We start from the raw sequence: 16,143 nt of genomic DNA, 5'->3' as shown, positions 1-16,143 counted from the left end.
CTTTGGGTGGATCTGATATACTCCCTCAAACAGAGAAGCCCTACGTTTATATATTAAATCAGCTTTCCTGATTGTATCTTTGGGCATTTGTTTATATAACACAAAGCAATCAGAAATTTATTTTAGATATTTTCTTGGCATCAGAGTTAAGTAAGTTAGGGCATGCTTACTTTATCTATTTTCCTTTGCCATATATATATATATATTTAACTTCCTTTGGAAAGAATGATTTTTCTGTTTTTATTTAACCTTTCGACTCTACTTTTTTCTCTCTCTCCTTTCAGAAAAAAGTTGTTTGATCTTTCAGTTCTCCAGCTTCAGATCTCTGGCAGGTTTCCATGCATTCCTCATTCTTCTTCAACTCAGATGTTCATTTATTTGTAATCCTGTTAGGTCTCTAACTATTGTTCATTTTCCTAGGTTATTAGCTGCTTGGGAACCTTCTTTTTAGAGATTTGGCCAGGCTGTTCAAATACTTGTAATGTCAGTATGCTAAACTGGTAGTGGGGGCATATTTGCAATATATCTGGTCCAAAAAGTTATGTGTCTTTTTAGAAATACTGTAAAGTACGAGGTGCCTGGGTGGCTCCATGGGTTAAGCCTCTGCCTTCAACTCAGGTTATGATCTTAGGGTCCTGGGATTGAGCCCCATGTCAGGCTCTCTGCTCAGCAGGAAACCTGCTTCCCTCTCTCTCTCTGCCTGCCTTTCTGCCTGCTTGTGATGTCTCTCTCTCTCTCTCTGTCAAATAAATAAATGAAATCCTAAAAAAAAAAAAAAACCCAAAAAGTAATACTGTAAAATGCTTTACATAAAGTAGCTGTAAGATCAGTGTTCATTACAGGTGTGAATAATGTTTGTCCCCTTCCAGGGTTCAGTTGTACTCTCCTTGGTAACAAGAACAAACTCCCACTATATTCAATTAAGATTTCCATGTCTGAAATATCCAAATCAGGCACAAGTTCTGTTTGTCCAGCTGTATACTATGTGATAGATTTTTTTTTAAGATTTTATTTTATTTATTTGAGAGACAGAGATCACAAGTAGGCAGAGAGGCAGGTAGAGAGAAGGGGAAGCAGGCTGCCTGCTGAGCAGAGACCCTGATGCAGGGCTTCATCCCAGGACCCTGAGACTATGACCTGAGCCAAAGGCAGAGGCTTGAACCCACTGAGCCACCCACACGACCCCATGAGAGATGATTTTTTTGTAACTGCTGCGTGTGTCCCAGTAGAAACATCCTTCCTAGCAGTTGTAAAACCTTTAGCTCTTTCTTGCCTCCACTCTGTGCTCAGGGACATGTTTTATTACAGAGCTATTAGCCGTGTAGTTTTGACAGGTTTTGAAGTTCCTTACCTAACAGGATTTTTTAATGCTTAAATATTTTGACATTTAAACCTCTTACAAGCCCTAACCATCTGGTCTGGGCTCTATCACTAGACTATATTGGCATTTTCCTGCTGTTGTTAGGTGTTCCAAGCACACTTACCTTCAAACTTTAAATTTACAAGCCCAAAATATCCAGTATCAAACATGCCCAACATAGGTATATCAGCAATCTCATTTAGTTTTTCTGAGGACTGATGATAGACCAAAGAACGTATCGGTTAATAGAAGAAAACGTATATATTTACTGTGCTACTGATTCTAGAATGTGAAGAATAGCAGATGGTATAAGCTATTGATAGTTAATGACTGATGCAGGGAACATGACCTTTGGTATCCGTGTGATTTCTAATATATGGCACTGTGTCAAAGAGTTTGGAAATGCTAAAACAAACTGCTTGGTTAAAATACTATAAAAAATTAAACAAAATGCAGATTTTGGTAGTTTTTTAGGAGAAAGCATTCTAACCTAAACAATGACCTTTTTTTAGTCCGATATTTTCTGTCTTTTTTTCTATTCCAACTTCACGGCGCTAGTTGTGTTTGAGGGAGAAAGTTTTCTTATTTTTGTTTACTTTATCTCACCCATAAGAAATCAGCGGAAACCACTTCTTAATTTTTATGTTTTCAGAGCATATAACATTAGATGTTTTTATCCAACCAGTAAAATCTGTCAAAATCATGACACCCTGAGCTTTTTTAAAAAAAACTATTTCAGTATTTTTTAAACTCAGAACACATAGTCAATATTTGTTTAGCAGTTTGTTTTTTATCTGAGGCTACAAAAAGAGGCATCCCACTAGCAGGTTTGGGTAATGCTACAGTCTTGAACAAAATCAGGGTCCATGAACCTATATTTCATTGGATTTAGTTTGTCTATCCAAGATCATAAACTTATTTCTTGAAAAAAGGAGATTTTTCAGTTAATCTCATGTGTTGGCTGGAAAAATTCATCTTAAAATCAACAGCTGTGTAGATTTCTTCAAATGTAATTTTCATATTTTCAGTTATTCTTTAACAACAAAATCGGCATCCTTTTCCAATTGAAGAGGAAAAAATATGGAGGAAGATTGAGTCACACCCTTTGCCTAATTTAGAGATCTTTCCATCAATTCCATCCCAATGGTTCTTCTCTCCAATTCAATAATTATCGATGGAACCCACACCACCTGCCAGGAGCTGTATTAGGAGCTGGAGGCAATGCAAAGTGCTCAGGTCAGAATGTACACGATCATGTTGGGAAAGAGAGTTGGGCTAACTGTAATGTACATTTTTAATGTTATCCTAGAGAGTGTTCAGGGGAAATGTAATAGTCAATCTGGAGATTCTTTTTGTACCCAAGATGGGACAGAGGGGCACGCAATTCAGCCAGTGACTTCAGCAATCTCTATCAGGCTATTGGCGCAAACTGTAATAGAGTGTCCACTCTGTGCTTTTGTAGCCTCTGCAAGAGGTTCTTCTACTATCCTACCGATGTGGGGTAGAACGCAGCAACGGCTGAACCAATATTTCGTGAGCCACTGCAGTGAAACTATTCACAATGAAAGAAATTCCAAGAATAGAAAAATAGTAGAAATAGAAGAGAAATCTAAGATCCCAGAGTACCATTGGCTTGAGTTATAGTCTATCCAGACGTTTCTCCCTGCTTTTTTGGACTCTCCTTCTGGGTTTAGTTTGAGGTTTATTGTTCTGAAATGATTACCTTGATGGCTATTTCTATCAGCGCTGTCTGTGGCTCTCATCCTTTAGCTTCTAGGCTGAAGGGAGGCAGTGGATATAAGCTGGTGTTGGCTTCGAGTGAGTAAGATGGATTCCTGCCAAGTGGCCTTTACTACCCAGTGGGCTGCTATCTCCTTTGGCAAGAAGGCTCCCGCTCCTACAGAAAATGACTAATTCTCTTAAATTCTGTCTCAATTTTTAATGTAGAAGAATGAAATAGAGGTGTTGTGGATTCTCTTCTTACTCCAGTGAGCCAGGAAGGAACTCAATAATCAGTTTCCCACACTGTGAAATCCCACAGAAAATCCTACAATTATAAGATTGCTATGATATCACAGAAATTATTTCTTGTTCCCCTCTTGCTACCTTTTCCTTATTCTCAAACATGAATTTAATACCTCACATGTGCTAGGGACTACATTAGAAATAATAAGTTGAGGGGCGCTTGGTAGCTCAGTCAGTTAAGCATCTGCCTTTGGCTGAGGTCATGATCTCGGGGTCCTGGGATTGAGCCTGGATATCAGGATCCCTGCTCAGCAAGGATTCTACTTCTCCCTTCTGCCCCTCCCCCCTCATGCTCATTCTCTTTCTGTCAAATAAGTAAATCAAATCTCTTTAAAAAAGAAATAATAAGATCAATGCAGCAGTCTCTGTCATAGTTTACAATCTATTAGAGAAAACAAATTTGTAAATAACCAATGTAATATTGTTATAGGAGCTGAGATTCAAACAGGGAGCAAGTAAATCCCCAGAAGAAACAATGTATGATTCTCCTTGGAGAATCCTGGAGAAAGTTGGGTAGATGATGTGGTAAATGACCTACAATACACCTCAAAAGATGAGTAGTGTTCACCCAGCAAAGAAACAGAAAGCCTTCTGACCCGGAAGCAGGGGTGGGGCAAAGTCAGGAGCCCTAATCGAATAAGGCATAAATTTGGGCAGTAGTTTGGTGTGGTTGAAGTTCATAGCTCCATACAGATAGCCTTTGAGGTGAATGCTTACAAGCTTTTTACACTGAAAATCTGTAACAAGAATTGAGAACAACAGAGAAAAGCAAATGAAAGGAAGTATCCTATGTTATTTAGGTTGAGACATATGAACATGCCAATAATTTACCATTACTGACTACAGAAATGGCAACTTTATGTCTCAGCCTAATAGGATCAAGCACTGCCCACTGAGTTCTCAGTAATCCCAGTGAAGAGAAGAGAGTAATCTAAAACAGAAAATAGTTTTTAAAACCTCAATATTTACTTTTTTTTTTTAAAGATTTATTTATTTGACAGAGAGAGATTACAAGTAGGCAGAGAGGCAGGCAGAGAGAGAGAGGAGGAAGCAGGCTCCCTGCTGAGCAGAGAGCCCGATGCGGGACTCAATCCCAGGACCCTGAGATCATGACCTGAGCCGAAGGCAGCGGCTTAACCCACTGAGCCACCCAGGCGCCCCTATATTTACTTTTTGAGTGTATTATATGCCTTCTTTTGGCAAGAGATACACTTTCCTAATGAGGTTTTGTGTTTAGATTGGTTAATAAAATTAGTTGGATTTCCCTGATTAAGCACTGACAGCAGGAGAACGAGGTTGTAGAGAAGACTGGTGACCAGGAAACCCAAAGTTCAACCATTCAGCCAGGGATAAGCCACACATGAATAATGGAGAGTTGAATAATTAGAATTATAGATACCATTCAAGCCTTAGATGAAAGAACCAGCCCCCAATCATTCTACCACAGTTTACATTTTGCAATCCTAAATCAGTGTGTTTCAAATTCCTGTGGGAGAGTAACTATTTTCAAAAAGAAAAGGGAAGAAAATAAAACAAGCTAGAAAAGGATAGTGATTTCTATGCATAATGGAAGGAAAGAGCAACAAACTGCTGTTACATGAACTAGTACTTCTTTAAATCACAGCAGAATTTAGATTTTTTTCTTTTTTGGTGAAGATGGGACAGTTAATCAAGCTTTTTACTATTTATAATTAGAAAGTCAGGAGATGTATTGATGAGGAGGAAAAAAATGAACAATCTATCTTTGTTTTTTACCTGCCCACCCCACATATTCCCAGCTGCCTTCTGCATTTATAAGTCTTAGTTTTCTTGATATTTATGTAAAATGAGACTTAGGAAAACTACCCCTCTTCTCAGCCACTTTCCTGAAATGATATCTGTCCCTACTGGTAGTCTGAACGTTGAGTTTGCAATGAAGGAAGACAGCTAGACTGTCAGTTTCTGTGTATCATGGAATACATGTCACTGTTAAGATGTTGCAATTATCCTCATATTAAGAATTGATTGACAGACAATGAGAGCTGAACGCCCATAGTTCATTTAGTCATTGAGAAACAGAGACCCAGACTTTAGCCACTGAAAATCTGAGAATGACCTAAATGTGTGTTCAGCTTTAAACTATTACATGTATGGATCCTCCAAGTGAATTTTTTCAGAAACTCCACCGAGATATTGTATGAGTAGCATTGGACTAGGAGCCAAGAGACCAAAACCTTGTTAAGATACTTTCTTGCTGTGTGAATTGGCATAAGTCACTTCACTTCTCTGGGTCTTAACTAGCTAACCTGTAAAATGAGGACGTTGATTTAGATGAATCTGAGGGAGTAGTTATAAAAGTGGGGTTCATGGACTTCCTGCCTTACAATAGCCTTGGGGCTTGCTATAAAGCAGGTTCCTGAATCAGCACCTCCAAAGGTGATTTTTATTTAAGCATATTAAATTTTGAAGAGTGCTAGCCTAAGGTTTCTTCCAGTTTTTGCCTTTTGAGTCTTGCTTTGAGGTTGGGATTAATTTAAATGAAAGCTGAGACAAAAATAAATGCATCCTTCATGTTCTTGGATAATAGAATAAGAACTTTGATTTCTATAATTTTTATGTTTCGATATAAATTTCTATGTATTAGAATTAAGTGATTCCCTGAAAGATTTGAAAGAATGAAGGCCAAGGACTTTGAAAACATATTTTTAAGGAAGGAAGAAATCAAGCATTTGCTACCTAATACAGTTCATCTGTAACCATGCTCACGGAGGCCCAATTTCTGGAACATATGTATTAGATATAAGCTGCCATAAATCTCTGCTAAAAGTATATTACTCGACTTATAAACACCAGTTCTTTGAAACCTACCAGAAGATCCAGTCATGAAGTGTTAAAAGCTTTTTTTTTTTTTTTAAACATTTTATTATGGCTGAGTTTCTTCAACCTCAGTCAGTGATTATTGGACTATTTTTTATCATCAGCAACTAATAAATATATGCAAAATGCCCTAGTGAATTTTTACAATCAGGCTTCCATAAAGGTCAGAACATTTAAAACATCTTAGATTAAAAACTTGTCAAACTGTATATAAATATGTGTATACATTATATATAGGCATATATTTTCTGTGTATTTGATTCAGAATGATTCTGAAATGTAGGAGGATGTATTGGTGAATCCTTCAACACCGGAGTTTTCATTTTTCTTCAAAAGTTCAGAATGCATCTGCCTTTCCTTCATTCAACCAGATCCGTATTGAATGGGTAACACGGCTTTGTTTTAAGAGTTTGGGATTCAACGCTGAGCCACATAAAGATTAGACTCATAAGCCTTATGTTTTTGTTTGGGGGACAAGGGATATAAAACCAAACATATTAAGTAGATTATCTACCATCTTTGAAAGAGAAACATATATGGATACAAGAAAAGGAGAACAGGATATGAGAGCAATATGTTGAGTGTGAGTTACAGGGTGAAATCAAGTGGTCAGTAGAGACCTCACAGAGGAGGCACTGAACAAAAACATTTAAGGAGGAAAGAGAATGAGTGCTACAGATAGTTGGAGGGAGAATGTTTCAGGAAGAGGAAGCAACCCGTTTAAAGGCCCTTGGTCTCCCTGGCTTGTTGAAGAGGCCAGCATGACTAGCCATCTGGGATTTTTGTTTGTTTGTTTGTTTTTAAGAATTTTATTTATTTGACAGAGAGAGATCACAAGCAAGCAGAGAGGCAGGCAGAGAGAGAGAGAGGAGGAAGCAGGCTCCCCACTGAGCAGAGAGCCCGACGTGGGGCTCGATCCCAGGACCCTGGGATCATGACCCAAGCCGAAGGCAGAGGTTTTAACCCACTGAGCCACCCAGGCGCCCCTGGGATTTTGTTTTTAAAGTCTTTGACAAATTTACAGCCAATCATGATGATGCATGTTTTTGCAATTCTTTGAGACTTAACCATATTTGTCCTGTTTTTAATGTGCCCCACAGCCCTTGATACAGCAATTTTGAGGCTTTATGGAGAATTATATATATATAAAGCATGGAGAACAATCCTTTTCACACTTGATGTCAGCGACCATTATTATTTTTTATTAATATCATTGATGTCTGTATGGATATTTCATTTCTGTAGTTTTCTGAGAAGTTGTTTTGAAACTCCTTTACCCATTTCTAAATTTGTGCTACCACTGTATTTCAGAAAGGATTCTAGGCCACTTAACGCAAGTATATAAAACATGACCCCAAAGAGGAGCAGAAACAAAGGAATAAGAAATAAGGCTTAAAATGTGCAGCATAATGTCTGTAACACCTGAGGTTTTCCTTAAGCTGTCTAGTGGGCAACAAAAACCAGAAAAATCTTAGGGGCGCCTGGGTGCCCCTGTCGATTAAGCATCTGACTATTGATTTTAGCTTGGGTCTTGATCTCAGTGTTCTGAGTTTGGGCTCCTACTTAAAACAACAAAGGCAACAACAAGTCAGAAAAGCCATATAATTTAATTGATCTTATCTATGAGAGAAAAAAAATAAAACACTAGATTATACCATAGAAAAACACAACTTCTTTTTAATAGGATTAGTCTTGCATTTTTCTTGGAGGTCCTCAAAAGAGAGTAGGTATGATGAAATAATATTATAAACAACATCCTTCCCGAAGATATGAATAGACAGGAAAAAATGTTTCACAGGAAAGGCAGTTTAATTCAAGAATTCAGTTGATTATGTTGAGCACCACTGGGAAAGGTGGGGAAAGCGCATGAAATAATACTTGTTTTAGCAAAAAAACAATCTCATTTTCTCACTTAGGATGTCACGTAACCACATGTTTACAAACTCTACAAATTACGTTGCCATCCCTTGTTCCATATTAAGATCCTGAAGTCAAACCAGGGAAACTGGGATGGGATTTCTAGGGGTTTTGCCAATCTTTATAAGAATGTTGAAGAATAAGAGCCCGGGACATTTTGTCTGATGCTGGTTTCTGAACCTGAGCACCACAGACGCTAGAAGCACATCACAACTGAGGGCAAATTGGAAAGCTTGCTTGTCTCAGTCCGGTTTTTCCGAATGAGTTAAATTTGGGGTTGTGGGGAATACTAAGTACCATTTCTGTGTGTGGCCCCGAAGGAACACACATTAACACTTCAGAATAATCAGAAAATGATTATCAGTAGCTATTGACCTGTTGTAAAGCAGCCCTAAGGTAAAATAAATAAATAAATAAATAAATCACAAATTAAGATGTCCTACCCACTGATAAGCTCTCAAAAGTTGTTTTGAGGCAGTGGAAAATCTTGTCTGTGGTATTACATTACTTACATATTTGTCATGATTTCTAATGTTTGCCCCACTCTCATCTCTTAATTATAATTCATGTGTTAGATTTCTGTGAAAATCTCTGCTTGCTGACCATGATAAGGACACAGATGACCACTTGGGTATGTGAGGTGATACAGAACGAACAAGTGGGAAATTCTGATGAACTTGATTTCAAGGGGGTGGGGGGGACAGCGGCACATAATGCACAGCTTCCGTGAGCCCTAAGGTGAACGTCAGTTATCTCAGATGGCTCCCTGGCTGATCTTCACAAGGATGAGTTATCTGAAATAACGCATAGCATATGGAGATCTTCACACCTTTGACAACTACCATGAGTTGTGATTTGTGGTACCACTACAAACCAGCAAAGGGCAGCAACAGCCAACTGTTTTGTAACACTAAATGATGACGCTTAATTGTTATTTCAAGTTACACATAAAAGACTGACTTTGTTATATGTAAAGGTATTTACTGCAAATTAATTTTATTATGCTAATAGTTCTGATAGGCTAGCTTTAAACAATATAATCTTAACCCAGAACAGAATGTGTAATTAACTCGACCATTTGTCCTTTCACAATCAGTTTGTTCTTACAGGACTCAGAGGGGAAGAAGTAGAAATGGAAAATATTTCTGCAAGCTAGGCTGGGAGCACCTAACAAACGAAATATTTACTCACCCTCGCGTCTGCTTTGCAGAAGCATATTATCAAATAGCATAAGCATCCAAAAACTGTATTGATCTGAAATCGAAAATAAAAGAGTAATCACATTCAATGAAACATCAGTTGATATAGTTCTATATTCAATAGGTTTATTTTCAGATATCAATTCAGATCATGACTTGAACTCACATTCTTTAGCCACAGATTAATAAAGTGTACAAGAAAAGGAAAAACAATCTTGCAACAAATTTTGCACTTTGCCAGGGCTTTATGATTTAATTAATTTGTCACCACAATATGTTAAAAGGTGGGGGGAGGGAAGGTGTTAATCCTAAGTGATTAAAATGAATTTGGAGGGGGAGGGAGTGGAGGTGACAGCTTCACACTTGGAGCCACATCTCACTTTAATTTTTTCACTGGTTCTAAGCATGATGTGAGGATTCCTATGGCTTTAAAAATTCCAGGACAGCCATTATGGATTATGTCTAGCGTTTGTGCTTTCTTATAGGAGACATTCTAGTCTTGGGAGGCAGACTCCTTTGTTGTGATCTCCAACTCTTCTACTGAAGACCTACCTGTGTGATCCTCAAAAGAGTCTTCATCCTCTCTGACACTGTTTTTTATGGATAAAAAGGGGATAATTCAAAACTCATAACTGTTACAAAAAATAGTAAGTGAAATGGTTGATGCAGGTTATAATGTTGTTTTTTAACAGAAATATAGAGGCAAATCAAATAGACAATATATTATTTAGCTTTCATTGCTTTAGGTGGTTTAAAGACATGGTACATTTGTAAGTGTAATATTTACACTTATGATGGAACATTTATTTAGTGTAACAAGACACTAAACCTTAAATATTTACTATTGAAAAATAATTATTGCATGTACTTATAAATTATCATGTCATTTGTGGTATTTGTTTTCTTCTTAAAAAGCATCATGTAATAATTTTTAAAAGTAAATAACAATCTTATTTATTGGGAAATCTTTGTTGATCCTTATAAATTATTCGTTGTAACGGGTTCCAGGGAAACAAAGCTGAGTCTACTGGCACAGCTCGCTTGAAAGGACCCACCGCCATCATCAGTTGGCTCTAGGTCTGCCTAGCCTTATCACATTTTTCTTACAGTGTGCACATCCAGAGTATGTCCTGCTCAGTAGTCAATGAGCATGTCCTATAAAATTTGCGAAATTTTCACAACTTGAAATGGTCTCCGGCAGAGTAATTTTCAAATTGCCCCATGAAGATCTGTCCCTATGGATAAGAGGTTGAAACAACGTAGCAGTTGTCCCCATTACATAGTCTTTCTTTTTGTCCTTGTACTGAAATTGTAGCTGAGGACATTTTCCAGCCTTACTTAAATGGCATGTAAAACTTTCAGGAAATACCCTTACTGGGCAGTAGTAATCTTCCTTTTCCCTTTTCTTTTTTGAATGCAGGTGTGAAGGTCAAAGCTGGAACAACTGTCCCGAAGCATGACATAGAGGCCAGGTGTCGAGAGCTACAGAACAAGAGATGAATGGTCCTGGCTTCTGGACATAACATTCCGCCATATGAGTCCCGGACTGCTAGGCTCCAGTGACTAGATGAGATTAAGTGGGGTCTCCTTGCAATGGCTAAACTGTATGAAGGAATAGAGCTTCTTAGACATCAACACAGAACATGTATAATTCACAACAGGACAATCACCACTTATCTGGACTATACCAAATCATATTTCAAGCATTCTAACAACAAAACTACTTTTTAAAAAATAAATAACAGTTCCTTTAATATTTTATACTTATTCCATAATTCGGATCATCTAACCTACACTAATTTGATTTGTTATTTTTCTTTCCAAATACTCAAGAATTTTTTTTTCTGTCCTGTCTCACTTTTTCAATAGCTACATATTTAGTTTCATATATGCTGAAGAATTAAGGGGAAACTTGCATATCTTTCCGTAGGGAACATATTCTAGACTGTTTGACCAGTGGGTTTAAAAAACATGTTTTCTTATAAAATATCACTAACTACTAAATGCTTCCTATGATATAGTCTCACTTACCAGCTTGCTATTTTGACCTTCTGAAGTTAAGGGTAAATTCTGGTTAGTACTGTACCTGCATGGGTTATGGAAAAGAGTCTGACCAGCACATCTTCAAATGCAGTGGCCAGTCTTCTTGATTTACTATCAGATTATTATATCCCAACTACTCATACTGAAAGCTTCATCTGAGCAGGCTTAGCCAATACGTGTTAAAGTCAACAGCTCTGGGAGGCCGAGAATGCCATGAAACCAGCTCCAGCTGTAAATCCTGACATGGACACTTACTACCCTATTTCCCTGGGTTATTTCCTTGGCTTCTTGAGCCTACGTCTGTAAATGGGGGTAATAACACCGATTTCACAGTCCGGTTGAAAACAGGGCTTCATTCCTGGAGGTGTTCAGTAAATCTTAACCCTTTTCCCCTACTAGAATGTTCGGACATAATGACCGTACATGAGCATGATCGTTTTGACCCTTGTTTCTTAGGACCTCATTTATTTGCCTATTGCTGGTTTGGAGGAATATCACTGGCTTTGTTCAGCAGCCTCTCCCGTAGCTGGAACCCTCACCTGCTTTGAAAGTTGGTTGGAGCTGAATTGGAAGCAAATCCATTGGGAATGGAGAAAGAGCAGCTCTGCATTCTCAGATTTGCTGCAGACGGGCTCTGCTGCTCTCCCCATCCCTATCTTGCTACCTCTTAGTAGATTTGAGACAAATTTGTCCAGCTGCTTGAGTGTCTGTGACAAAAGGTGTCTGTGAGGAGCTCAGCCACAGCTTGGGCCAGCTAATGGAAGATGGGATGTGTGTAAGTGGGAGGCCACGGATGTGTATTTGCATTTCCATTCTGCCCCTGGCTGGGGGTGTGTCCCAAGGCCAGAGAAGAGGGGCAAAGAATATACAGTGAGTGCTTGGTAGGCACTCTTACATCCATTCCAGGTGAAGAAACCAAACCCTAAATAACCTACACATAATGATGAAGTCTTGAACTGAACCCAGCACCATCTGGCCTTGAGGCCCTGCCTCTTTGCCACTGAATGCTGCCTCTTCTACCTAACGGAGCGTCTTGTCTTTCTTTCCTCCATAAAATCCTCGGGCCTGGATGCTCTCTAAAGTTCCTTATATGCTCAAATCCTAGGGCTTCATCCTCTTTACTTTGAATGCAGGAATATGAAACTTACTAAGCTTTTTAAAGACTTAAGAAGTCTCATGCAATAAATGTTCACACTATATTCGCCTCAGTATGGTAGTCCTTTTTCAATGCAGAGCACAAAGAATGAGTAAATTCATATAACGGGAGATAAGGAGTAAAGAATTAGGTACTTATCACTTGTTGTAGACCTCATTTTTCAACAGATTGCTATTTAAAATCTAAATGCCCTTATTTTTTAAAATTCTGATTATACAACAGAACACAAATGAAACAATCCAGACTCCATGCTGTGTTCAAAGAAGGGGTTTCCATAGGTACAATTGAGCCCATCAGGAGACGCAGTTACAAACATGTTACAGCTGAAGGAACTGGGCTACAAAAGATTATGTCGAAAAGCCCCTACATTATTAGCTTAACTCCATTTTAGTCTTCTTGGGTTGGCTGGGCCGTCAATGTAACAATATCTAACACTTAGCTTCCTTCATTTGTCACACACATTTTAAATGTGAAGATGTCAGTCTCACACTGATTTATAGGAAAAAATAAAGAACTTACCTTCTTTGGTATCATAATACTTTATTTCTTTTCTCTGGAATAGCAAGGCCAGTTCTGGGGAGATTTTGCAGGGCTCTGCTAAAGCCCTACTCTAATACCCTTCGAGTGGCAAATTCAGTTTTATATTTAATGGATATATCTGCCTTAGTCATAATCGGTAAGCCTCCTCCCGGGTCACCAAGAAATGTTGCGTTTGGTTGGGACTTATTATTTCTATTCATTGCTCTTTGTGTACCTCTTGGAACAATAGGGGGAGGATAATCTTTTCTTTCCTTTTATTATCGTCAAGTCTGCACTTTTGTGAACCATATTTGAATTTGCATTTTGCTCTAGTTCATAATATAGTCATATTGCAAGCTCCTCAGAATTAAAGGTATTTAAAAGAGGGACAGAGCTCATTTTCCCAATTATTCAATAAGCTGTAGAAGGCAAATTCCTGATGAAATGGGCATTTAGGTAAAGTGACAGAGGTGCGGAGGTTACGGCTTGAGGCAGAAGCTCTATGGAGATGTAACCTGGCCCATTTCACTGCAGTTTCTTTAACTGTACTATTTACGAGATACTCTAGCTGACTCGCTTTATGGACCATTTTTTTGCAGATTTAAAATTCACCATTTTGATTTTGCATTCCAGGTTTTATTGCCACCGGAACCTCCGTGGCACAATGCACGATTTTCATGCACATGAGGTTTCCACTGGTGTCATGTGCAATGTGAAACTTGGGCAAGGACAAATGACTCAACTCTCTCCTGGAAATGGGATTGCAGGGCCCCTTCCAAATGTTGCAATTAATCAGCCCCACAAATACGTTTTGGGTGTGTACCGTGTGCAAGGGTATAAATACTACAGACTGGCTTCTGGGGTTATTTGATTCACCAGCAGCCTACTTCAATTTTCCCTCACCTACCCCCACGTTTTGACCTAATTAAACACTCTTTAACACCTGGTACTTAAAAAAGGAAGTTGCATTTAAAGAGTATGCGAGCAAAAAGGTAGGGGTAGAAAAGACACCACTTCTCTTCCCCTAACCTGTCACTTCTGCTTCCCATATGGAAGGCTCTCACTCCAGGCAGTTGGATGTCTGGGGGGTGGGGTGGGGTGGAGGGTTGGGGGTGGGTGGTATAGAGACCACAAACTGCAATATCAATGATCTCCCTGAGATTTCACACAGGTGCTGGCCTTCCAAATTCATTTGCTTTGTTTGGTTTTCTATGATGGAGTCAAGAGAGGTTACACTTGGGTCTCAAAGTATGGTCTGACCCAGATAAATGGGCCCTCCAGAGGCCCCAATATGGACCGGGGCTCAGTTCTCCATGGCATAAGAGCTGTTTTATTTAGGAAAATCCCTTAACAAGAATATTGCAAAGTAGTGGGTTCACATTTCGGGGACCTTTTCCGTCTCAGTGAATCAATGAGGATGGAGGATTCTTATCCAGGAATGGATCCCAGCCACGAAGGGAGCTGCTGGCCTCCACGTCTTGTTTGTTCAGACAAGGGCTTTGAGACCCAATTTCATCCTTCTTGACAACCCCTGTCAAAACCACCATAGCAACCAGCAAGGGGGAATATAGGCAGAATTCAGGAAAATCTCTACCATACAGGCTGTTGTCTCTGTGACCTTTCTTTTTAAAACCATGGTCAAATAGTTGCCACTGAACTGCTCAACGAGCCTGTAATAAGTGTGACTGACACCCAGGCATATGATTTGTTGGATGGATCCCATTGTAACTTGGTCAGCATGGTGCTTGAAAATTTACAAAAGGATTTTTCTTTAACGGTCACAACAGTAGGTAACACTTAGTGGGACCTTACACCAGGCCAGGTGTGATTCTCAGCATTTTATGAGCATCTTTTCATTTAATTCTTCTGGCAGCCCATGCAGGGAGAAGACTGAAGGATCATATAGCTTCAGTTTCATCTTGGCCCCTAGCTGTGTGGCCTTAGTGCCTCTCTGTGTCAGAGTTTCTCATAATCTTCACAACGACTGTGGGTGTTGTAACTACCATTTCCCTGCCTTGCAAATGTGGCAATAGAGTAAAAAATGTTAGTACAATACTCTGCGTTTGAATAGGATTCTATGAAAGAAAAATCTCATGTACTGCCGTCTGCTCTTCCCGACTACTCCAAGCACAACCGGTTCAAACAATTTTTTTCACCAGACCACTGCAGGAACAACCTAGCTTGGCATTCACATTTGCCCTAATTCCTAACCTCCCACCAATGCATTCTCTCCATGGCAACCAGTATGTTAAAGTATATCTAATTATATATGGTATAAACATATCTCATCCGATATCTAATCTGGTATAAACATAGCTAATCGTATGTCATGTTCTGCTTTACACCCTTGGTAATGTTCCATTTTCCCTAGGATGAAAACTAAATCCTTAACATGACCTGTATGGAAAGATTCACCTACAGGTGCCTGCCTAGCCAAACTGATCTCAAAACATGTTGCCTCTTGCTCTCCTTATTAAATGAGGAAAGGTAAGAAAAGTGGGCAGCTTGTCATCAGAACTGTTTTCCAAGGACAAGGCCCACTATGCAAAATGCTTGGCATAATCAACTGTCCTTGGGCACTCATCATAAATGCCTCATTCAGACTGTCTCCAACTAATATGTGCCTATATGCCTCAATCTTGGATGGAGAGTGCAAGTTTCCACAGAGTCAGTGTTATAAAAAATTAGTTACCTTCCAAGAACCAAGATCCCTATTTTGCCTACAAGGTAGCAAACTATTGTACTGAAAGTACCTCAGCTTCTCCTTTGACAAAGTAACAATATTTGACAAAATAATGAAAACTAATATTTAGTTAGTACTTTAAAACATACCAGGTGATATTGTCCCTATTCTGTATATATGAACTCCCCCCAAATTTATAATGTAGTTACCATTATAATTCCCATCACACAGATAAAGAAAATTAGGCATCTAGCAAATTCCAACCAAGAAGAGAAATTCAAAAGGTAGCAAACTACACCATAAATTTAATAAGAAAAATCATATTCATCTGCCTCCCATTTGTACTTCTAACATTAGTGGGACAGCAGTTTAAGTTTCGTTAACC

Source organism: Neovison vison, chromosome 2 (assembly GCF_020171115.1).
Source record: "Neovison vison isolate M4711 chromosome 2, ASM_NN_V1, whole genome shotgun sequence".
Classification (NCBI taxonomy): Eukaryota; Metazoa; Chordata; class Mammalia; order Carnivora; family Mustelidae; genus Neogale; species Neogale vison.
This window is presented reverse-complemented; position numbering follows the sequence as displayed.